The sequence below is a fragment of the Lissotriton vulgaris genome, chromosome 1_1 (assembly GCF_964263255.1).
Source record: "Lissotriton vulgaris chromosome 1_1, aLisVul1.2, whole genome shotgun sequence".
Classification (NCBI taxonomy): domain Eukaryota; kingdom Metazoa; phylum Chordata; class Amphibia; order Caudata; family Salamandridae; genus Lissotriton; species Lissotriton vulgaris.
Window position 1 is genome coordinate 1,362,203,705 of NC_141685.1, and position 23,620 is coordinate 1,362,227,324.

The following is a 23,620-nucleotide window of genomic DNA, read 5'->3' on the forward strand; positions in this document are numbered from 1 at the left end:
ACTTAATCTAAAGAGTATATATATATTTTTTAATGACACTATAGATTTTTCCTGTCTCCACAGAGTCTACAGTAATTTTATATATTTTAACAGCTGCTATTTTTTTCAGCTCATAAAACTCTCATGCAACTACCTGCCAATTATATGCAAATGCCTATTTTAGTCACGTAGTTTGCTTTTAATGGGTTATTAACTCTTGTCCATAGATTGGAGTGGGTGTTATGAAGGAAATTGAGGCCTTAACATAGGTACTGTCTCAGAGGCACAAATTCTTTGTGTCACAGAGACAAGCAGGCCCTTTCACAGAGACAGGCCCTTTGACCTAGATTAGCCCTCATTTCACAATAACGAGCAACAGAGAGGCTGTCCCCTTATCTGATCACTGTGTGCTCTGTGCACAGAAGACGGTCCATCCTAAATACGTAATCTCCATGTCCAACAGTGACTAACCTACGTCACAACCAATTCTTGGAAACAGACCAAGAACACATCTTCCTCTGACCAACATTACGTCAATCCAAGACACCTATCCAGTATAAGTATACCTCCCTTTGCCCAAGCAAACCAGAGGAGACAGAGACTTCCAGGCGGACACTCTGCCTGAGGCGCTGCAACCTGAGTCATGCCACAGCTCCAGCTGGCAGAGGTCCATCACCCATCTGTGGGTGTCCAGCTCAAGATCAGGATGAAGTCCCAATAAGGTAAAGGGGTTAGACTAACTCCTAGGGGGATTCTTGGCTCTCCAAGATCTACACACATGCTAGGTACACTTAGGTACATCTAGTTAGGCATCATAGGGGTATAGGCTTTATCTTAATGCATTCTGTATTTCATGTATGTGTTCATTACTGTTGCAAAATGGTAGAACTATACAAAGCCTTTTCATTTAACTGCACTGCTGGCCATAATTCTCTGCTACTGTCCAACAGTTGTCGGAGCACATATAACCAGTACTTGAATAACAACTGTGCAATAAATGTTATTGTAAACACACCGACTGTTTCTTCTATGTACTTCTCTGAGATGAGTGACTGAATGAAAAGTAGTATTTTGTTTCCATGATCCTGAGGGATGTGGGTTTTATGTTATGTGGTTGCCAGAAGCTATTCCCTTCTTGTCTTCAAGAAGTTTCTAGTGGCCTCTGAGCTAGCTGGTACATAGTAATTAAGCTTAATATACATATTAGGGGCATACAGACCTCAGTCCTATGCCAAGCCTATCGTGTATGTTATTCCAATGCGCAGAACCTATAAGGGATATAGGAACTACACTACAATAAAAAGCACTGGGGTCTTTATATAACAAAGCTGGCCAATGCTGTGGCACTAGGGGCACCAGTACCAAAGTCTTGGCTAGGGGCCGTTACAATCCCGGTGTATAAGAAAGGCGACAAAACACAGCTTGGGAACTACAGGCCTATTAGCCTGTTAGACACGGTACAAAAGGTGATTGGAAAAATGACCCTAGAGAAAATATCGGCCTGGGTAGAAGAGAAAAATATTCTGACCCCCTTCCAGGCTGGATTTCGTAAATTAACTAGTACCACAGACCAGATATTCAGATTTACACTACTATACTGGAAGACGGTAGTACTAGGAAAAGGCAGCATCTATGCAGCGTTTATAGATTTACGTGCTGCCTTTGATTTAGTCCCTAGATCCCAGATGTGGAAAGTGCTAAGCAAGATGGGTATGCCGCTAGAGATCCTAACACTTGTGATGAGGTTGCATGAGTCAAATTATGCAAAAATACAGTGGGGGGGGGGTGTCACGGCCAAGTAACCTCTGAATTTCCGGTAGAGCGTGGGTGCGCCAAGGCTGCGCTTTGGCCCCCACGCTCTTCTCATTGAGCATTGATGGGGTAGTTGAGCGTATGTTGCTGGGAAAAGTAGATGCTCCTAGCCTGGCTGGAGTGAAAACTCCAATTCTACTATTCGCTGATGACACGCTAATTTTATCTAAAACCCTTAGCGGGTTACAGCGAGCCCTGAAGATCTTTGAGGTTTTTTGTGTCAACCGGGGGTTGGAAGTTAATGTTACAAAGACAAAGCTTATGGTATTTAACCCCCACCACAGCTTTAGAGGGAAATTCTCTTATGGATGGACAAAAAGTAAAAATGGTATCGGACTTTGGTTACTTAGGTATCCACGTGTCAAACGGAGTAAAATGGGGGAAGCATATAGAAATGGCGGCATTAAAACTCCGCCAAAACACGGGAGCTATAAGCCCGGAGCACAGGAAGTCCTTGACCAAGCCGGTACAACCAGCACTGCAAGTATATGAGGCGCAAGCCCTAAGTTCGGCCCTTTATGGTGCTGAAATATGGGCTTATGATAAGTTAACGTCACTAACGCTTGTGGAATTTTTTTTGCCGTAATCTTGTTGGCCTCCCTAACAGTACCCCAATCCAACTGCAGTGCTATGATCTAGGCAGGAAAGCCCTCTCAGATATGGCTAGATTACGACCTATTCTATATTGGAGGGTTACTCCGGAACTTATAAATGTTAAATGTCGTATACTTGTAAAGCGCACAGCTGCCCCAGCAAAGGGGCGTCCCGGCGCTGTATACTGCTGGGGAACCCATCCTGGCTTTCCCTGTGAGATTGTCCCTCCTGGGCATCTCCAAGGTGAAGACAAGCATCCCCGGCGCTGATGGGGCCGTTAGTAGAGATTAAGCAAGCTATTGCCCAGAGTTGCTGAGTGAGACCCATGGTTGGAGTAGGCACCGAGGCGAGAATTATCGAGTCCGCTGACCATGGCCCAAGACCCTGCCGCGTCGGGAATCGAACCCTGGTCCCGGGTCGACCTCTGCTTCCAGGTCTGCCGCCTCTAACCAGTGAGCCACACCACTCTACTTATGCATTACGCTCTGGGATTTCTGTATGTGATTAAAACTGATATATTCCACAAGATAACTTGGCTCAAAGAACTTCATAAAGTATTGGGAATAATGGGTATGCAGGAGTTGTGGGAGAACCCTGAGACAGCCCAGTTCCCAACCAAAGGCGCCATAAAAGAAAGGTACTGGGAAATGGTCGCCTACGGGAACTGGAATGATGTTGATCCCTCTACTATGGATTGTCGCTTTTTGGAAACAAAAGTTTCTCCTAGCTTAGAGCCCTATTGGGACAACATCACAAAGCCGGAGGATAGGAAGCTCTACTTCCAGCTTAGAGCAGGGTCACTCCCTATAAGATCACTAACCGGTAGATGGGGTATAGGTAATTCTGAATTATGCCCGGCGTGTAAAAGTGAAAGCGAGACCATTGCCCACCTTCTTTTTGTTTTTAGGGCCTACTTAACCCCCCGACGTGTTTGGCTAAAGGCGATGTGCAAATTGCTAGGCACAAGGGACAGTAAGGTGGCCTTAAGAATAATTTCCACTAACACCTTGCCGGTTATTACAGTTGCGGTCGCCAAATACTTTGGGTGGGCATGGGCCATTAGAAGAAAACTTGTGGTGGGCTTGACCCCCTCGAAGTGATTGATCTGTTTTCCTTAATTTGTCTGTCTCTATAGTAAAAGCATAAAATGTTTAAACTGTGTTCTCGGGGGCATCTAACATAACGATTGTCTATTTTAACTTGTTTTTTAAACTGCAGTCAGTATGTTTTCTCTTAATGGTTTTTAATTGTATTAATATACATGATGAATTTTGTGATTTGTAAATAGTTTTAGTAACTAATACATCTGTTTTTATGCTGTATGCTTTTATGAGTTTTATCTGTCCCTCTTCCTATTGGTTTATGTGCATCTGCTACCCCTGGAATGTTAAGGTGTATTTAAGTGACGTCACTACCCAGCTCGATGAGAAAGACCCGGCGACGCTGCATGGTCATCTTTCCTCTCACAAGCTCTTTCTTCTGGTAAATAAATACCAATTTCATATAATCTTCTCGTGTGTCATTATTTGATAACACAACAGCTACCACTAGGTGGCGCCACAACCACTCCTCATTGCAGGCAGCGCCTCTATGGTGTCCATTTAGGGTAGGAAGCAGCCTTGCCATCTCCAACCAACTGCTACCAACCGGCCGTGCTGGTGATCGTAGTTTTCTCTCCCTCTGCGAGCTGTTTTCTCATTGTGTGGACAGTCTTTCTCCCCTTGATGCCTGGTCGTCCCTTAGTAGGCAACAAATAGCCACTCTGGGACCGTCTTCCCTCGCTGTGGCCTCTCGTCCAACCTGCAGTCACATCACTGCCAAGGAAGGCAGGTAAACGGCCTCTACCGCAGAAGGTAGCGCGTTGGGTGATTTTGCCTCCGGGTGCAGTTCAGCATTGTCGTGCCACATCAGTAAGGCGCTCCACTCCCTCCCCTCCTCACTGAGACAGACAGTGGCAGGCGGTGCAGCTGACGGGCACTCCAGCAAGAAGGGGAGGCGCTATGATTTCAGTTTGGGCCTCCTGCCTGGTCACCTTTTTGATTTCTTCCATTGTTTGATCTCTCCTTGTTTCTTGTTCCAATTCTGCGTTTGTTATGGATGCTGGTGTGTTGTGCTTCAGGATGAAATTCAAGTATTCTTTCGCCATTGTTGTTGTTTCTGTGTTGCGTGGCAATGGATGTCTGGACATATAGTCAGCTGGGTTATGTTCCTTTCCAGGCTTGTGTATTATTTTGAAGTTGTAATCCATCAGCCGTATTCCCCACCTCTCTATTCTTGGTGATATCTTTGCGTTTGGGTTTCCGTAAATTGTTACTAGAGCTTGGTGATCTGTTACAATTGTGAAAGGCTTCCCGTAGATGAACATGTGGTAGTGTTCACACGCGCACACAACGGCCAGACTTTCCTTCTCCGGTTGAGAGTAAGCTCTCTCAACGTCGGACAAGCTCTTACTTCCGTAAGCAACTATGCATCTCGGCGAGTCTTTTCCTGGTTTGTGTTGCTCCAGTATTGTCCTCAGTCCTACTGGGCTGGCGTCCACCGTTAGTTCTGTACACAGTAGTGGGTCAAAGTATGCTAGATGATCTACCGCTGTTACTGCCTCTCTTATTTCTTCGAATGCCGTGCTGCACTCTTTTGTCCATGCAAAAGTTTGTCCCTGTTTCGTCAGCTCCCGCAGTGGTGCGCTCACTGTTGCAAAGTCTTTGATATATCTTGCACAGTAACTGGCAAGTCCAAGAAATGACCGTACTTCTGCTACATCACTTGGTGGTTTCGCTTCTTTCAGAGTGTCGCCCTAGCTCACATTTGTCTTCATTTAATGTGAGGCCAGCCTGTTCTAGTTGGGCACACACCTCTCGCAACGCCTTGTCGTGTTCTTCGTCTGTCTTGCCAAACACTAGGATGTCATCGCTGTAATTAAGACTAATTTTCACTGGCCTTATCACCTGTCTGATCGTTTCCTGAAATATTTCTGCTGCTGACGATATCCCAAAGCTTAGGCGCTTGTATCGGAATAGACCTAGATGTGTCGAGAAGGTTGTGATATATCTCGACTGTGGATCCAGCTCCAGCTGGTGATATCCCTTACACAAGTCCAACTTTGAGAATCGTCTTGCTCCTGTCAGGCAACTGATCATGTCGTCGAGGTGTGGTCCAGGGTGTCTTTCTCTTTCGATCGCCATGTTTGGTATCCTCATGTCGACACAGATTCTTATTTTCGATGTGTTTTTCTTTGGCACGGCTACTATCGGCGATACCCACGGCGTTGGTCCTTCTGCCGGCTCGATGATGTCTTGTTTCAACAGCGCATTTATTTCTTCCTCTACTTGAGGTTGCAGGTGTATTGGTACTCGCCGGTGATGCTGAGCTACTGGTTTCTTTGTTTCATCGATGTGCAACGTTATTTGTCGCCCTTTTAGCTTCCACAGGCCTTTCAGTAGCTTTGGATATTCTTTCAAGATGTTTCCTTTTTCTGACATGTTATATGTCATTGCTATCAGGCCCATTATTTGTGCTGTTACATTGCTCAGTAGGCAGGGTGCTGGAATATCTCCTTTCAGTACATGAATCTCTTCTCTGAGTGTTTGGTTTTTATATGTTATATCTTCAGTGAATTTCCCCAAAATTGTTACTGGTTTCCTTGAGCCCCAAGTGAACACTTCAACCCTTGATGGTCTCAGCACCGGTTTTATTTCCATTCTCTCATATTCTGACACACACATGATGTTGCATGTGGCGCAGCTGTCAAGCACGAACTGTGCTTTATGTGGTCCGACTTCTATTGTCACTGATTCCATTTTTTTGATTGCTTTCTTGTCTACCAGACGAATGCTTTCTTCTCCTGTGTCTTCTTGAGTGGACATGAGGTACAGTCGCTCCACTTTTTCTTCTTCTTCCTCTCCTCCTGATTCTATTGACGAGCCCCTGTTTGCTGTTTCGATGTGTCTGACGTGTCTGCTTGTCGTCATCCACTGCCTGTTTGGTCTTCCTCTGTCATTTCTGAATTATGTCCCTTGACACACACTGGCAAAATGATTGCTTCTGTTACATTTTTTTACACATCTGTCCAAATACTGGGCAGGCGCCCTTGTGAGGAAATTCTAAACCACATCGGTAGCATTGTGGCCCTTGTTGTTTCTTCATTGTGTTGTCGCGTTGTCCCTTTTTCCAGGTGCTGGTGCGACTGTTATCTGTCATGCGGTGTGCTTGTTCGATCCTCCGTTCCATCTGCTTTGATTGTATCTTTGCTCTTGCTTTTGCCCTTGCTAGCGACAGGATGTTTTCCTGCGATGTTGGTTCTTTCAATATTCTGGTGCCGAATTCAGTGTCGCGACATCCTTCAATTATCAGCAGGCGAATTGCTTGCTCGTTGTCATACTTGTCAAATTCGCAGTGCGTTACCAATTTTCTCAGTCGTGTCGCAAAGTCATCCAATGATTCATCGTCATGTTGGAAAGCTGTGGTGAACGTGTATCTTTCAAAGTCTATGTTCCTTTGAGGGTCGAATTTGCTTGTTAGGCACTTGATGAGCTTTTTGTATGTTGATGTCTCTCCTGCCGGTAGTGTCACTAGCAGTTCATCCACGTCGTCACCCACGAGGTTTAGGAACAGTCCTAGCTTCTTTTCTTCTAGTACGTCAGTGGCCTCCATGTATCCCTCGAACCTAGCGATCCATCGCTCCCATCTTATTCCTACTTGTGGTTCTGATAGATGGAACGGTAGTGGTCTGCGATATTGGGCGCTTGGCCGTGGTTCTGCCATCTTTTTCTTACAGTTCTTTTGTTATTACTTTGTAAATGCTCTTTGTGGCGCTTATTTCTTTATTGTGGCTCTTTCTGGTCTTTTCTTTTATTTATTTTCTTATTTGAGCCTCTCTTTGCTCTTTATTTTGTTATTCAGCTTCTTTTGCCACCTTTCCTGATCTTTTTGTGGTTCTTTCTGGCTCTTTTCGACCTTTTTTCCCTTCGCCTGACCTTAAAATGGCCGCTGACGTTTCCTGTGCTCCTATTGGCTCCCTCGCCTGACTTCAAGATGGCCGCCGATGGTCTCGTGAGACTTCGCAGCCAATCAGTGCTTCGCCTGATTTCAAAATGGCCGCCAGCAATTCCTGTGCTCCTATTGGCTCTCTCGCCTGACTTGCAAATGGCCGCCGAGACTCTCGCGAGAGCTCGCGCCGATTTGTATTCCTTCGCGCTTCTTTCTCTGGCGCTTACCCAATGCAGGCGATTTCGCCGTCGCAGCAGCCGGGGTGGGCTCCCGCGTCGCTGCTGTCCTTAATTTCGTTCTTTGGCCACTATGTTCTTCTTCTCGGCACCAGTCCAGGGTGGGCTCCTGGCTTGTTCACGACGTGGTCGATCCGGCACGCGTGGTTTCTTTATTTCTTCCTTCGTCGCCAGTTGTGGTATCGTGCCGGGTCCCCCCACAGATGACAGGACACGGTGCAGGCGATTTCAGGTATCTTTATTTCGTATCTCACATGAGCTTGTATTGGTGCTTCCTTCCCTGCCTCTTGCTTCCTGTGGTCTGTCCTTTGTCCCCCTGACCGGATGTGGTGTCCGGTGTCTGTCCCCCCAAGTCTGTGTCCCTGTGGGTCCTAGAGCCCATGTTCTCTGGTCACGACACTTACTGGACACAACGGATCAGCACCAGCCTTCGCATGCACGTGTTATCTTGCGAACCCTTCTTCCCTGCTTGCTAACGTCACCAGGCGGATGAGCGATTCCCTCATGCCTCACTTTCATTCCACCAATGTTTTACAGGCACTGAATCAGGCATGCTAGTGCCTGGAGAAGCTGCAGTATGGAGACATTTCACCTTGGCACGGAACGAGGCCTACACCCTCACAGGCGGGTACCACAGTCCCTGACCTACTGCTGACATGCAGCGCAGTGTCCTCCACGATATTGTGGGCTGTGTCGTGCTCTTTTCACTTTTGAGGCAGCTCTGTGGATTGAAGCTTCTCCCTTGGTTACGGGGTTCTGCCGGCGCTGTGGGGTTTCGCTTTATGCGCTCCTTTTACACATCCCCTCCACTCATTGCTGCCCACTGCCAACTTCTGAGCTCAGTCAGCTCACCTTCTTCCCAGTGGTCCTATGTTGCCTTTTAGGGGTCATGGCAGGCAGGCAACTGCATTACATGGAGGCTGGATGCTGTCCTCTTCACTCATAGTGTGGCCGTTGCGCTGGCAACCGGTGCAGGGGTGCCGTGGGCATCGGCTGCACTTCCCCTCATGATTTAGTACCAAACTGGTGACAGCTCACAAGGGGCTCATCGCAATTGTAATGGTTAGAGCCCTAGGCCCTCATGCAGCTACAATAATGACGCAGACACATAGTCATATGGTCTGGAACTGGTCCATGGCACGTGCTCCCGGCCCCTTTTATTAGCAGGGTCACCTGACCAGTGACACCTGTGATAGATGGATGTGCGGTGAGTGTGGAAGCTAGCCCTCAAGGAGTGGCTGGTGGAAATACATATTGTAGAAACACTAGATCGTGACCAGCCGGTTACTAGAACCTCCTGGCCTTTTACTTCAGATTTAATTTCTGCGGCTCACCATTGAAATCACAATTGGTGTCTATACCAATAAGATCACAATAAATAGGAATAACTTCCTCTTTCGAGGACTACGTTACTCAGATATTCTATTTCATATTACTATTAGACGTCATACCTTTCCAGCCCTCTCTAAAGCCAACAGCTATGGAATTAAGATGCCACACATTACCATCACTTAACAACGCACAATTATGCATGACTTTAACAACCTCTTATGGTTTAAAAGAAAAATGAGTCTCTTCCTTAAACACTTTCCCCGTTTTTTTTTTCTCTGACCAATTTTAATTCTACATGCCTTGGTATTGTTCCTTTCATCATATCTTGTGTAACCCTCACAAGCTTTCTTAATTCTTTTCCTATTGTCTTCAGTAGGCTAGTAATTGATTTATGATTTATATTTTCACTTTGGATTACATTTTGTCCTAGGATTACGTCATTTTATAATCTCAAATGGTGTTAACCCTGTGCCCTAGTTAACAGTTATTCTATGGATCCACATAGTCTTTGCAACCTTTGCCTTCCAATTAAAAGTACACTTAATGACCACCTGGACAGCACCTTTCAATTTGAGATGATTAAATCTTTCAAGCATCCCATTGCCACAAGGATTATGTAAAGATTTGGTCCTATGCTTAATTCATGTACTTTCCAAATATTACATAGTTTGTGCAAAGAAAATAAAATACCATTATCACACAGCAGGCATACCTTATTCCATGTACACACTCTCCCAAAAACTCAACACTTAATCAATGTTGCTCTAGCTACAATCTGAATAACTGGGTAATTTGAGAAGTATTAGTCAAAGGAAAAACCTACCTTTGAGTAACGGCAACAGGTCCCTTGTCTTCTGCAATGCATACTCAAGGATTATTGAGATAAATATTTTCATACATGAGCAGTTTCAAGGCTTTCCAAGTTTATCAGCCATCAAACACTATGTACACTCTCTCACATAGGTGCTGGAAGTAGGGGTGTTGGAGGTGCTTTAGCACCCCCAAAATAACAATTCTGGAGTTCGGAAGGTGACTGAACAATAAAGATGGCTTTAATTTTGTTTTTATCTTTATGCATTTGTAGTGCAATTCAAAGACAGAGGTCAAAAGTCTGGCTTTGTCGTCTGAAAAATTGCTACTTATTCTTTTACTATGGAGACTGGTGTTTATTTTTTCTTTTTCTAGCTGTAAAGTTAGGGCATTTTGTAAGGTAAACCATCTTTGAAAATATTGCTGGGTTTCAGAGTGAAAGGAAAGGCTGTAGAATGTAATTTATTTTTAACACACAACATTTAAATACTTTCAAAAGACAAAGGAGACAGTGGAAACTTCTTAATTATAGCACCTAACCCAAATCACCCCCAGAATTCTAAATCGCCCTGGGTAGTTTGTATGGGCGAAGTGTGTGCACACTGGTTAACATCCACTGTCACAGTGATAGTTCATCCAAGAACTCAGTAAATTAATAAATAAACGCAAAGGTGCACCACACAATTCCAGAAATATAGTGTCAATGATCACAGACGTAGGTTTTCTTAGTTGTGATTTTCTTTATTCCAAAAAAAGGGTGTACAATCAAAACACGGGTATTCGCAGCCGACGCGTTTCGTCCTCAAGGGACTTCTTCAGGGCAAATTCTTTTGAGTATATATAGTCATTGTAATCGGTGGGAAATTTCTTTGTGGATGAGCGTTTCCGAATGATCTCTTAATTGGTAGTATTAGGAAGCCACAAAATCGTATGTGCATGCAAACAAGTAGTCAGAATGTGAATCGTCTTCAAGAATTTCGCAAGATTTCTATGAATAGTCCTCTTTGGTTATAATATAGATTAGTGTTCAGAGGAGGATGGGCAGAAAAATAATTGTTCCATCAGGGATGACTCTTGATAAAGTTTTAGATTCCCCGCATCCTCCTTCTTCGTACCGCACCACGCGAAGAACGGCTTCCTTCCCGGAATAGGGCGCAAAAGGCTTATATATATATATATATAAATACTTGTAAATGAACTGTACAAATACTTCAAAATATATCAGCGGGTAGGAAGCCAGACATTATTCTGTAGTTTTTTTAAACTCTGAAGTGTAATGAAAAAAAGATGGGAATTGGACTAAAACCATCAAGACACTTAGGCCCTCATTACGATTTTGGTCGGAGTTGCTTCCGACTGACACTGTTTTGTGGAAGGAACCACCCGAACATAGGTCGACAGATCCGACAGCACAATTAGGCATGTGTAGTCGCAAACTTCCATTTTTCGATGGCTACTTGTGCAGCTGGATGAAACCGCACTCAGCACAAGCCCCCATCAAAAATGGAAGTTTTAAAACATCTCGGCACCATGTGGCCAAATGCAGAGGACCAGGGGGAAGGGGGCCCTGCTAACCCTCAAAGTCAGTTTCTGACAGGGGGAAGGGGCCCTGCTAGCCCCCAAAGTCAGTTTCCGACAGCCGATCCATGTTGGAAAGGCTGGCATGGATTGGCATAAAAGTTCCTGCGCTGTTCTCTTTTGGCTTTATACCTATTATTCATTTCGACCATTCATTTTCTGTATTTCATCATAAGGCCCAAAACTTCTTGCGCAGTTCCTTTTTTTTTTGGCTTTATACCTGTGATTCATTTAGAGTCTTCATACACCGTTACAGTAGCCATGTAGTTTTATTATATCTCTAGAAGTAACATGACGGGTTCAGACTATTTAGACAAGACTGCGCAATCGTTGCTTTGCTGGTCCTGAATAGGAAGTAGAACATCAATAACTTTGCTCTAGGTCTATACCACAATTATCTGCATACATACATCTGTACATTTTGTCTTTATTGGTCTTTATTTGGTTTTATGTCACCCACTGCTGGTTTTACCTTGGTAAACCTACACTTACATCATGGCCGCCACGTAAACCAACCAGCTTTGGAATCAAACATGTGATTTGTCACATGACTGCCATCTGACTATTTCTAAACCATTTCCAAGCGTTGCGGTTGCATCAAATTATCCGTCTTCCTATACCATGCATGTTGCATCTACCAACATTCGACGTGGTTGACTCGAGGCGTATCGATTACCTCATTGTAGGAGCCCGAGTCAGAGACCTTAATTATCAGGATAGACACAATGGTAAGTCCTGGTTTATACTCATACATAGCCTTTATCGCACCGCATAGTATTCCATCTCATTGCCACGCTGGATTCCATTTTATGCATCGTGATTTTGTTTGTCATTTCTAGCTGTTGTAATTCAGTAGCTTTAACCCGTGTTCCTCTTCGACTTAATGGTATTTTTGCGTTAATTGTTCAGTTGTCACCTCACATTAGCTCTAATCTCCTTTACCTTAAAGAGTCCGTTTTTTCTATCTAAATGATAGTGCCTATCACAGTTTGAACTGCCTTTGGCTGTTAGCCTTTAAAAGTCTTTGGGCTCTACTGTTAAACGAGAAATATTGACATCTTATTGAGAAATGGATACCTGAATTTTTGGCAAATAACCTGGGGAGCGCACCCCTAGACGTAGTGTGGGACACATTAAAAGCTGGTATCAGGGGTGAAACGCTGCGCTTCTCAATAAGGAATAACAAAGCTGACAAACAAAAGATAGCCGAATTACAGGGGAAACTGACAGAGGCCGAGGGGGATCTTGTAAGAGCTACTGAAGGGGGTATAAACATAGAAACGGCATCACAAAAGATTGCCATCGCAAAAAAAGAGATTAACGGAGATATTTGCAGAAAAAGCAATTTGTAAAGCCACGATCCAAAAAGAAACAGTATACGAACTAAGCGAGCAAATAGGGCACCACCTCGCCACTCGCATGAGACAAGAAAACATGGCTAACATAATTAAAGAGATTAAAGACTGTAACAACGTTCTCAAGCAAGACCCATAGGAGATCAGATCAGAATTTCAAAAATATTACCAAGCTCTATATAAAGAAACCAATAAAGACCAAGAACTTATTGACATATATTTAGAGGCACAACGGGGTCTGCCACTGCACCCTAGTACAACGCCTCAGCAACATCGGGATCCAAGAGAAGGCACTCGAGTGGATCATCTCCTTCCTCGCCGGAAGAACCCAGAGCGTCCGCCTCCCCCCGTTCAGATCCGAGGCCACGGAAGTCATCTGCGGCGTACCCCAAGGATCCTCACTCAGCCCCACGCTGTTCAACATCTACATGAGCCCCCTTGCGGCCATCGCACGCCAACACAACCTCAACATCATCTCCTACGCCGACGACACCCAGCTGATCCTCTCCCTCACCAACGACTCCACCACTGCCAGAACCAACCTACAACAAGGGATGAAAGACGTAGCTGAGTGGATGATGAACAGCCGCCTGAAACTGAACTCAGACAAGACGGAAGTCCTCATCCTGGGATCTTCGCCCTCCGCCCGGGATGCCTCCTGGTGGCCCCCTGCCCTAGGCAACGCACCCAAACCGACAGACCACGCACGCAACCTGGGCTTCATCCTGGACTCCTCCCTCTCCATGACCAGACAAGTCAACGCCGTCTCCTCGTCATGCTTCAACATCCTCCGCATGCTACGTAAGATCTTCCGGTGGATCCCCACAGAAACCAAGAAGACGATCACCCAGGCACTCGTCACCAGCCGCCTGGACTATGGCAACGCCCTCTATGCCGGAACCACAGCCAAACTTCAGAAGAGACTCCAACGCATCCAGAATGCCTTTGCACGCCTCATCCTGGACATCCCCGACACAGCCACATCTCCGAACACCTGAGAAACCTGCACTGGCTCCCCGTCAACAAGAGAATCACGTTCCGACTCCTCACCCACGCACACAAAGCTCTCCACAACTAAGGCCCAAGATACCTCAACAACCGCCTGACCTTCTACACTCCCACCCGCCAGCTACGATCGACCATCCACGCCCTCGCCGCCGTCCCCCGCATCTGAAGAGTCACAACGGGAGGAAGATCCTTCTCCTACCTGGCTGCCAAGACGTGGAACTCCCTCCCCATCCACCTCCGCCTGACCCAAGCCCACCTCTCCTTCAGGAAGCAACTCAAGACCTGGCTGTTCGAGCGGTAGCGGACCCCCTTCCCCCAGCGCCTTGAGACCCTATGGGTGAGTAGCGCGCTATACACATGCTTTGATTGATTGATTGAGAGCAGGTAACGGCACCTCAATTGTCATACACCAACCAAGCTAATTTAGCGACCACACCGCAGTGGTTGGAAATTCTGCTGTCCATCAACAGGGAAGGCAGCTGGACTGGATGGAATACCCGCCGAATTCTATATCAGATTTTATAAGTCACTAAAGAATGTGCTAACTGACTTAATGACCGAAGTATTCCAAGGGGGGAACCACCAAAATCATGGGCACGGGCTAAAATTGTAGTGTTTCAAAAAAAAAACAAAGATCCAACTAAACTGGGATCCTATCGCCCAATCACCCTAATCAATTGTGACTCAAAAATTTACGCTAAATTGTTAGCCTGTCGACTTGCTCCGATTATTCACAAGATCATATCAGCCCGACAACATGGATTCATCCCCGGCAGATCCACGACGGATCACGTACAAAGGGTCATCACACTCTTTGACATAGAGGAAGTCGCAGGAGACCCTACTGCGCTTATACTCTTGGACGCAGAGAAGGCGTTCGATAGGGTCTCCTGGCAATATCTATGGACGGCCATGTCAAAGAGTGGGATCGGAGATCGATTCATTAACGCTGCACGTAGATTGTACCATAACCCAGAAGCAGTCGTTATGATAAATGGCGGACTGTCAAATAAGATAGATGTGACTAGAGGGACAAGGCAGGGGTGCCCGTGCTCCCCGATATTGTTCGCGATATTTATCGATCCGTTCATCCGCAAACTGGAGACTAATCAGGATATATTGCCTATTAAGACATCAAATGGATTAACAAAGACTCTAGCATATGCGAATGATATCGCGATCGTTACCAGTGATCCTCATGTGGCCATCAAAATGATGGAAAAAGAGGCTTCCCTCTTTGGCGCGATCTCAGGATATAAACTAAATCAGGGTAAAACGCAGATAATTATCAATAAAAAAATTAATTACAGAAATGAAAGGATCTTCAGGAACGCTGTATATCTAGGCGTTAAAATCACATTGAATCTAGACGAATTAGTCAAGATCAATATAGACCCACTCTTGAAAGAAACAACACGAAATCTTAGCAAATTAGACAACCTCCATCTAACCCTAATAGGCAGATGCAATGTGATCAAAATGATTTATCTCCCGAAATTTTTGTATTTTTTCCGCACTATCTGCCTAAACTTTGATCAACACATATTCAAGGCAATAGACAACACATTTTTTTCTTTCTTTTTTTTTGGAAAACCTTTATTGTAGCATTCAATAAAAATACAAGCATGGGCCTACAACCGCAGGGGCCGGCCGCTAAACAAAATTAAGACCCACTATATCACGGTACGACACAGCTCATCAGCTGACAACCCTGAGGTCCGGCAGCAATCCAGGATAGAACTTGTATTAGAACGAACAACTAAGTCACAGGATGAGACAGAGGTTTTATTTTATATTATCTAAAGAAACAGATCAGGTGCCATACAATCAAACCGAAGAATACGGGGGACAGGTCAAGAGACATGATATGCACGTAGAAACAGCTATAATGGAACTTTGGCGCCAAAGCATATGGATCGGTGTAAACAACAATACAATATACATTCTATGTTAAGAGCCAGTTCTCAGGGCCTGCCCACCCGGGAATCAGGATAACGTAAGAAGCATGAGCACTAAATACAAGTACACGATAAAAATCAGAATGATTCGCAATCTATACTGATCCTGTAAGGAAGAAAAAGGGAAGGAAGAAAAAGCCCATAGAAATAAAAAAAGGCAAAATAAACCCCCCCACCAACCCCTACCCTGCACCCCTGTGGATGGCTGCAGCCTAACCCCACTAGCAGCGGGCCTGTCGCCCCAAATAACTAAAACCCTAAAAGTAGGAAAAAGAATGGAGGAGGGCTTATCCGTATGGGCTCCCAGCCCCCTTAGTCCCCCCGCCAGAAACAGCCACCCCCCATCGCAAAAAGACCAATGTATGACAACCCTTATAGGAGAAATTTGGGGGCACCGTGATACACCGCCCAGCCTCGTAAATCAAACAGTTGCAGGTCGAACACCCGTAAAAGCCACTCCAAACCGTCTCAATCTAATTGATATTAACCTTGACCCTTCCGAACGAGCACACAAACCCCCCCTAGCAAGACCGAAAGGCACACAAAGGAGTCATAGAGGAGAAGGAAGTCATCAAGAATCAATCCGTGGCAACTCGTAGACAGTGAGTCCACAAGAACTTCAGACGCAGAAAAACTCTCTCTCCTAGGTGGACAGTCCCAATGTATCTTGCCCCGGAGTCGTAAAGTCACCTAGAAAGGAGAAGACGAACATAAGATTAAAGAAAAGTCCACAACAAAAGTCTCCGGGAGGGGAACGCCTTTCGATACCCCCAAAGTCGATAGTGATGGAAGGTTCGGCGGTACAATCACGACCTCGGGAACACCGTCCTCCAGGGCACCATCCAATGGTTTCAATACTTGCTTCCTCACGGGGTCCTCGCACGGAGTCAAAATGGCCGCGGCTTGAATGGCTGCAGATTGCTGGTCCAACAGTAGCGTGGAAGGGTATACTCAGATGTGAGTCCCTAGCTCATTGCACCATCAGGATTCAAGCAAGCCGGGCCGAAGACGGCTGAAATGCCAGAAACCGGTCCCCGGTAGCTTGTTTCCTTCCCAGTATAAGAATTGTCTTGGTAGTTTGGTCTGCCCTGTTCCCATGATGCACTGGGCCAGGGTCAGACTAATTTGCATATAGCCAAGTTCTGAGCTGGGATGGTGCAGTGAGCTAAAAAACGGTGATGGATCAAGCCCTGATCTTTGGACTGGGTACGAGTGGTCTGCTTAATTCAGACACTCTGTTCATCACCACCCCCTTTTCTGAATCATTTTTGTCCACCATAAGCATGGAAGGGTATACTCAGATGTGAGTCCCTAGCTCATTGCACCATCAGGATTCAAGCAAGCCAGGCCGAAGACGGCTGAAATGCCAGAAACCGGTCCCCGGTAGCTTGTTTCCTTCCCAGTATAAGAATTGGCTTGGTAGTTTGGTCTGCCCTGTTCCCATGATGCACTGGGCCAGGGTCAGACTAATTTGCATATAGCCAAGTTCTGAGCTGGGTTGGTGCAGTGAGCTTAAAAACGGTGATGGATCAAGCCCTGATCTTTGGACTGGGTAAGAGTGGCCTGCTTAATTCAGACACTCTGTTCATCACCACCCCCTTTTCTGAATCATTTTTGTCCACCATAAGCGTGGAAGGGTATACTCAGATGTGAGTCCCTAGCTCATTGCACCATCAGGATTCAAGCAAGCCGGGCCGAAGACGGCTGAAATGCCAGAAACCGGTCCCCGGTAGCTTGTTTCCTTCCCAGTATAAGAATTGGCTTGGTAGTTTGGTCTGCCCTGTTCCCATGATGCACTGGGCCAGGGTCAGACTAATTTGCATATAGCCAAGTTCTGAGCTGGGATGGTGCAGTGAGCTAAAAAAAAGGGTGATGGATCAAGCCCTGATCTTTGGACTGGGTAAGAGTGGTCTGCTTAATTCAGACACTCTGTTCATCACCACCCCCTTTTCTGAATCATTTTTGTACACCATAAGCGTGGAAGGGTATTCTCAGATGTGAGTCCCTAGCTCATTGCACCATCAGGATTCGAGCAAGCCGGGCCGAAGATGGCTGAAATGCCAGAAACCGGTCCCCGGTAGCTTGTTTCCTTCCCAGTATAAGAATTGGCTTGGTAGTTTGGTCTGCCCTGTTCCCATGATGCACTGGGCCAGGGTCAGACTAATTTGCATATAGCCAAGTTCTGAGCTGGGATGGTGCAGTGAGCTAAAAAACGGTGATGGATCAAGCCCTGATCTTTGGACTGGGTAAGAGTGGTCTGCTTAATTCAGACACTCTGTTCATCACCACCCCCTTTTCTGAATCATTTTTGTCCACCATAAGCGTGGAAGGGTATACTCAGATGTGAGTCCCTATCTCATTGCACCATCAGGATTCAAGCAAGCCAGGCCGAAGACGGCTGAAATGCCAGAAACCGGTCCCCGGTAGCTTGTTTCCTTCCCAGTATAAGAATTGGCTTGGTAGTTTGGTCTGCCCTGTTCCCATGATGCACTGGGCCAGGGTCAGACTAATTTGCATATAGCCAAGTTATGAGCTGGGATGGTGCAGTGAGCTAAAAAACGGTGATGGATCAAGCCCTGATCTTTGGACTGGGTACGAGTGGTATGCTTAATTAAGACACTCTGTTCATCACCACCCCCTTTTCTGAATCATTTTTGTCCACCATAAGCGTGGAAGGGTATACTCAGATGTGAGTCCCTAGCTCATTGCACCATCAGGATTCAAGCAAGCCAGGCCGAAGACGGCTGAAATGCCAGAAACCAGTCCCCGGTAGCTTGTTTCCTTCCCAGTATAAGAATTGGCTTGGTAGTTTGGTCTGCCCTGTTCCCATGATGCACTGGGCCATGGTCAGACTAATTTGCATATAGCCAAGTTCTGAGCTGGGATGGTGCAGTGAGCTTAAAAACGGTGATGGATCAAGCCCTGATCTTTGGACTGGGTAAGAGTGGCCTGCTTAATTCAGACACTCTGTTCATCACCACCCCCTTTTCTGAATCATTTTTGTCCACCATAAGCGTGGAAGGGTATACTCAGATGTGAGTCCCTAGCTCATTGCACCATCAGGATTCAAGCAAGCCGGGCCGAAGACGGCTGAAATGCCAGAAACCGGTCCCCGGTAGCTTGTTTCCTTCCCAGTATAAGAATTGGCTTGGTAGTTTGGTCTGCCCTGTTCCCATGATGCACTGGGCCAGGGTCAGACTAATTTGCATATAGCCAAGTTCTGAGCTGGGATGGTGCAGTGAGCTAAAAAAAAGGGTGATGGATCAAGCCCTGATCTTTGGACTGGGTAAGAGTGGTCTGCTTAATTCAGACACTCTGTTCATCACCACCCCCTTTTCTGAATCATTTTTGTACACCATAAGCGTGGAAGGGTATTCTCAGATGTGAGTCCCTAGCTCATTGCACCATCAGGATTCGAGCAAGCCGGGCCGAAGACGGCTGAAATGCCAGAAACCGGTCCCCGGTAGCTTGTTTCCTTCCCAGTATAAGAATTGGCTTGGTAGTTTGGTCTGCCCTGTTCCCATGATGCACTGGGCCAGGGTCAGACTAATTTGCATATAGCCAAGTTCTGAGCTGGGATGGTGCAGTGAGCTAAAAAACGGTGATGGATCAAGCCCTGATCTTTGGACTGGGTAAGAGTGGTCTGCTTAATTCAGAGACTCTGTTCATCACCACCCCCTTTTCTGAATCATTTTTGTCCACCATAAGCGTGGAAGGGTATACTCAGATGTGAGTCCCTAGCTCATTGCACCATCAGGATTCAAGCAAGCCGGGCCGAAGACGGCTGAAATGCCAGAAACCGGTCCCCGGTAGCTTGTTTCCTTCCCAGTATAAGAATTGGCTTGGTAGTTTGGTCTACCCTGTTCCCATGATGCACTGGGCCAGGGTCAGACTAATTTGCATATAGCCAAGTTCTGAGCTGGGATGGTGCAGTGAGCTAAAAAACGGTGATGGATCAAGCCCTGATCTTTGGACTGGGTAAGAGTTGTCTGCTTAATTCAGACACTCTGTTCATCACCACCCCCTTTTCTGAATCATTTTTGTCCACCATAAGCGTGGAAGGGAATACTCAGATGTGAGTCCCTAGCTCATTGCACCATCAGGATTCAAGCAAGCCGGGCCGAAGACAGCTGAAATGCCAGAAACCGGTCCCCGGTAGCTTGTTTCCTTCCCAGTATAAGAATTGGCTTGGTAGTTTGGTCTGCCCTGTTCCCATGATGCACTGGGCCAGGGTCAGACTAATTTGCATATAGCCAAGTTCTGAGCTGGGATGGTGCAGTGAGCTAAAAAACGGTGATGGATCAAGCCCTGATCTTTGGACTGGGTAAGAGTGGTCTGCTTAATTCAGACACTCTGTTCATCACCACCCCCTTTTCTGAATCATTTTGGTCCAACAGTGAGGCAGGGTCCGATTCCACAAGGAGCATCTCAGATAGGCGTGTATCCAATTTGTTCAATAAGACAACCACATGTGAATGAAACGCCCAAATCTCTGCCAATATTGACCTCAGTGATGGCTCAAGCACCGTTCGATCCATAGTCTCACGCCCGACACCAGTCACAATCACCTCCCCCGGTGAATCTGGCATCCCCGAGGGGGACAAACAGGATCACGAACGGGCAGATGCGGAGGCTGACCAGTCCTTGTCTGAGCCCGCGGTCAACCCGGTTAACGCCACAGGCCAGGGACCCCGACCCACCGAACTCCGGCGGGGACCAATACCGGGTCTGCGGGACAGGGACCCCCACCCACAGTCAATAGCAAGCGAAGTCACTACTCCATCAATGCTGAGCAATAGAAACGATTGCCGATGAAATTCGGGCATAAAAGAACCCTCCACTCCGATTGACCGGACCCTGCCTGGGTCTCCCGGCCGATGTTTTTGCACTGCAGCCCGGTTGTGAAAGTACTCGAGGCCCCGGCTTCCCCGCTGGAGTAGGCCACAATCTTCAACTCGAAGCAACTTCGTCAAAGCAGCCGATAAAATTTTCCGGATTTCACCATCGGAGTGCGGAACAGTTCATTCACACAGAGGCTAGGCGTAAAATCAGGATAATGTACAGGATCTTGTGGCGGGATACGGAGGTCGGAGGAGCCGGGAGCCTTAGCAGCCATCTTGTTTGCCAGCGTAGCTCCTCCTCCACAACACATTTTCTCGATTTATATGGGGCCATACAAAATCACACAGAGGTTACCGATATATATCGCTCCCGCAAGAAAGAGATGGACTCGCTGTCCCTAACCCCAAGGTCTACTGGTGGGCCACACTCCTGAAATATATCAAGATCTTATTGACCCCAAATCTGAATCCTACGCAAGAAGGAGAAGTTCCGACCCCACAAGAACTCATCCTTGGTATAGAAACGGGTGAACATCTATGGCGACTTACCTTTGACTGTCACTACAAAAAGGTCCATTTCAAAACATTAACCGGTGTATATATAACGCATGGAGAGATATACGCAAGCTTCTCGGGGTCGGTTGAAACTTTTATTGTACGAGCCTTCATCAGAACTATAATATACCTGATATCTTCTTTGATAACTATATGAAAAGATGGGTGAATATGGGGATCACACGATGTGGATGTTTCTATACATCAAAGGACTTCAAATCATTCGAAGAATTAAAGAATGAGTTCGGCTTAAAACTGAGATTTCTTTAAATTCCTTCTAATAAGAGATTTTTTAATAAAGAAAGGTGGTGGAAGCGCGGAGTTCCACAGGATTCAAATAACAGAAATCCTCAATAGAAACATCACCGCAAAAATAGGAGAAATATATCTCAACCTAGTCTCCTTGTTACCAGATGACATGTATAAACATATAAATAAATGGCAAAATAAGCTAGATATGAATGAGGAGTCAGTTCAGAAGGCATTCCAACTCTATCAATCACTCTTAATGTCACCCAAACTACAAGTCCAATACTATAAAACCTTCTTCCAATTATATCACACACCCTACAAGATAGCCAAATGGAGCACAAGTAAAGGTACCCAATGCCCTAGATGCTCGACACCAGCGCCCGATATAGTCCACTTATTTGCCACATGTGATAAAGACAGACCCCTTACATGCGAAATATCAGCATTCTTATCCGAAATCTTGAACACAAACATAGAAATCACAGTAGCCAAAATTATGCTAGGAAGGGACGGGGATATCAGGCCAAAAATAATGCAGGGGTTCATATATGTCTCCCTGGCTGTCTATAGAATATGCTTAGCATCCAGTTGGTTAGATCTAAATCCCCCGACTTTTTCACAGTGGCGGGCAAGACTCTTAGCCACATACACTCTAGAGATTGCGATATATCGGAGGAAGGGAGTTCAAAGGAAAAAAAAGGGTCTAGAAATATGGGATCACCTAACACAGTGGATACGACATCAAGAACTATAAAACAGAATATTATACTTATTATATAAAGTTAATGCCATTATAATCTAATGTTTTTTTTTATGTCAATGACTCCCGAATATGTCTGAATTTGATGTTTCTCTGTTCTCTTGATTTGAGTTATTCATCATCATTCTTTTCTTTTTTCTCCTTCTTCATTTTCTTTCACTTTTTTTCTGTTCTTACTTTCTGTAAATCTGTGACAAGTAAACAGATGACCGGATCGGGGGGGGGGGGGGGGGGGGTGGCTCATGGGTGGGAGGTACATGTTGCAAAAAATATTAAAATAAAGAAAAGTTAAAAAAAAAAGTCTTTGTGCTGTTCTTTTGTGGAATCTCTTTGTAGAAGCCTGTTTAGGTCATTAGGCTACATATGTACCAGGACTCAGATGTATGTTTTCTTGTTCCATGTAGGAAGGTTTCAAGAAACTGGCTACCGAATTTGCTTTAAAAAAATACTACAAAGACAGCCTTTAAGTGGACCCTCTCCACTTTAATCATAAACATACTACTATACATCAAATATGCCTACAGCATGGAAACATTACAATATCAGGCATCTTAATGTCATTCTTTCTTTTGTTTCACATAGAAGACCAGGGCATATTTCCCTTTCAAGTAGGACATTGCATATTTTTTAAGTGTACTGGCGGACAGTTTCCACAGTATATGGTAATGATGTTTTTAATGAACATCGCATGACGCAAGGGCACATATATAGGGATATTTTAACCATTTGTGTGGGTCTTCTCTTGGCACTTTTCGTATTTGTAGCATGCAATCACACCTCTGTGATTTTCACATTCAATTCTGCATGCTCCTTTACCACTGCACCATGGGGCTATTTATTTAAGTGATATGCTCTTCCTTTTGCTTTTCTCTGAGGTGATGGTCTACCAAATACAAAGCAATAATTATATGTGTAGATATTTCATGTACAATGTGATTTCAGGAAGGACAGCATACTTATGTTCTTTGTATTTACAGATATTGCCTGAATCTGCTGTGACTTTTCCTGACGAAGGCATTTTCATGCCGAAACGCTTGTAGGAAATTATCTGGAGCTACAGCCACTCAGTGAAACAGATATGAATTTAGGAACTAAAAGCCTGCATCTCAGGCTCACCGAGTAAAAGTGTTGAAATCAATATCATAATGGCAATGTTCAACTTCTGGCTATGTACATAATGTTTTGAATCACAACCATTTCAGGTGTTTATAGTGCCAGTGATGTATGCATTATGACTGCTTCGTATGAATGATGACATGGATGTGGTGTGCTTGTGGTCTGTTTTAAGATTGTATTTTTTGAATATATATTAAATATAACATTTTCAATAAAGAACTATTTTTGTATTTTTCAAATATTTTTTTTGCCTGTGTCTCTCCATATAATAGAAATGTTATAATTAAGTGTTGTTTTTATCCTGAGTTGCCCTAGGAATTTACACTGTGTATTATTTCCCTGCCTAGAGGAACTCCCTATTAGTAGAAGGGGGCTCTTTTCATTAACGCTTGGCTGTCCGAAACCAACATCATCATCCCGAGGGCGGAAACGCCATCCTTAAGAGATT

General features: G+C 45.3%; 1 long non-coding RNA gene across 1 annotated transcript; it reads left to right on the plus strand.

Moving 5' to 3' along the window:
* Positions 1–580: 580 nt before the first annotated feature.
* LOC147749173 (uncharacterized) lies at positions 581–23,413 on the plus strand. The gene is made up of 2 exons (XR_015299742.1): positions 581–701; positions 23,034–23,413. It is a non-coding gene; the product is annotated as an uncharacterized LOC147749173 (long non-coding RNA).
* The last annotated feature ends 207 nt before the right edge of the window (positions 23,414–23,620 follow it).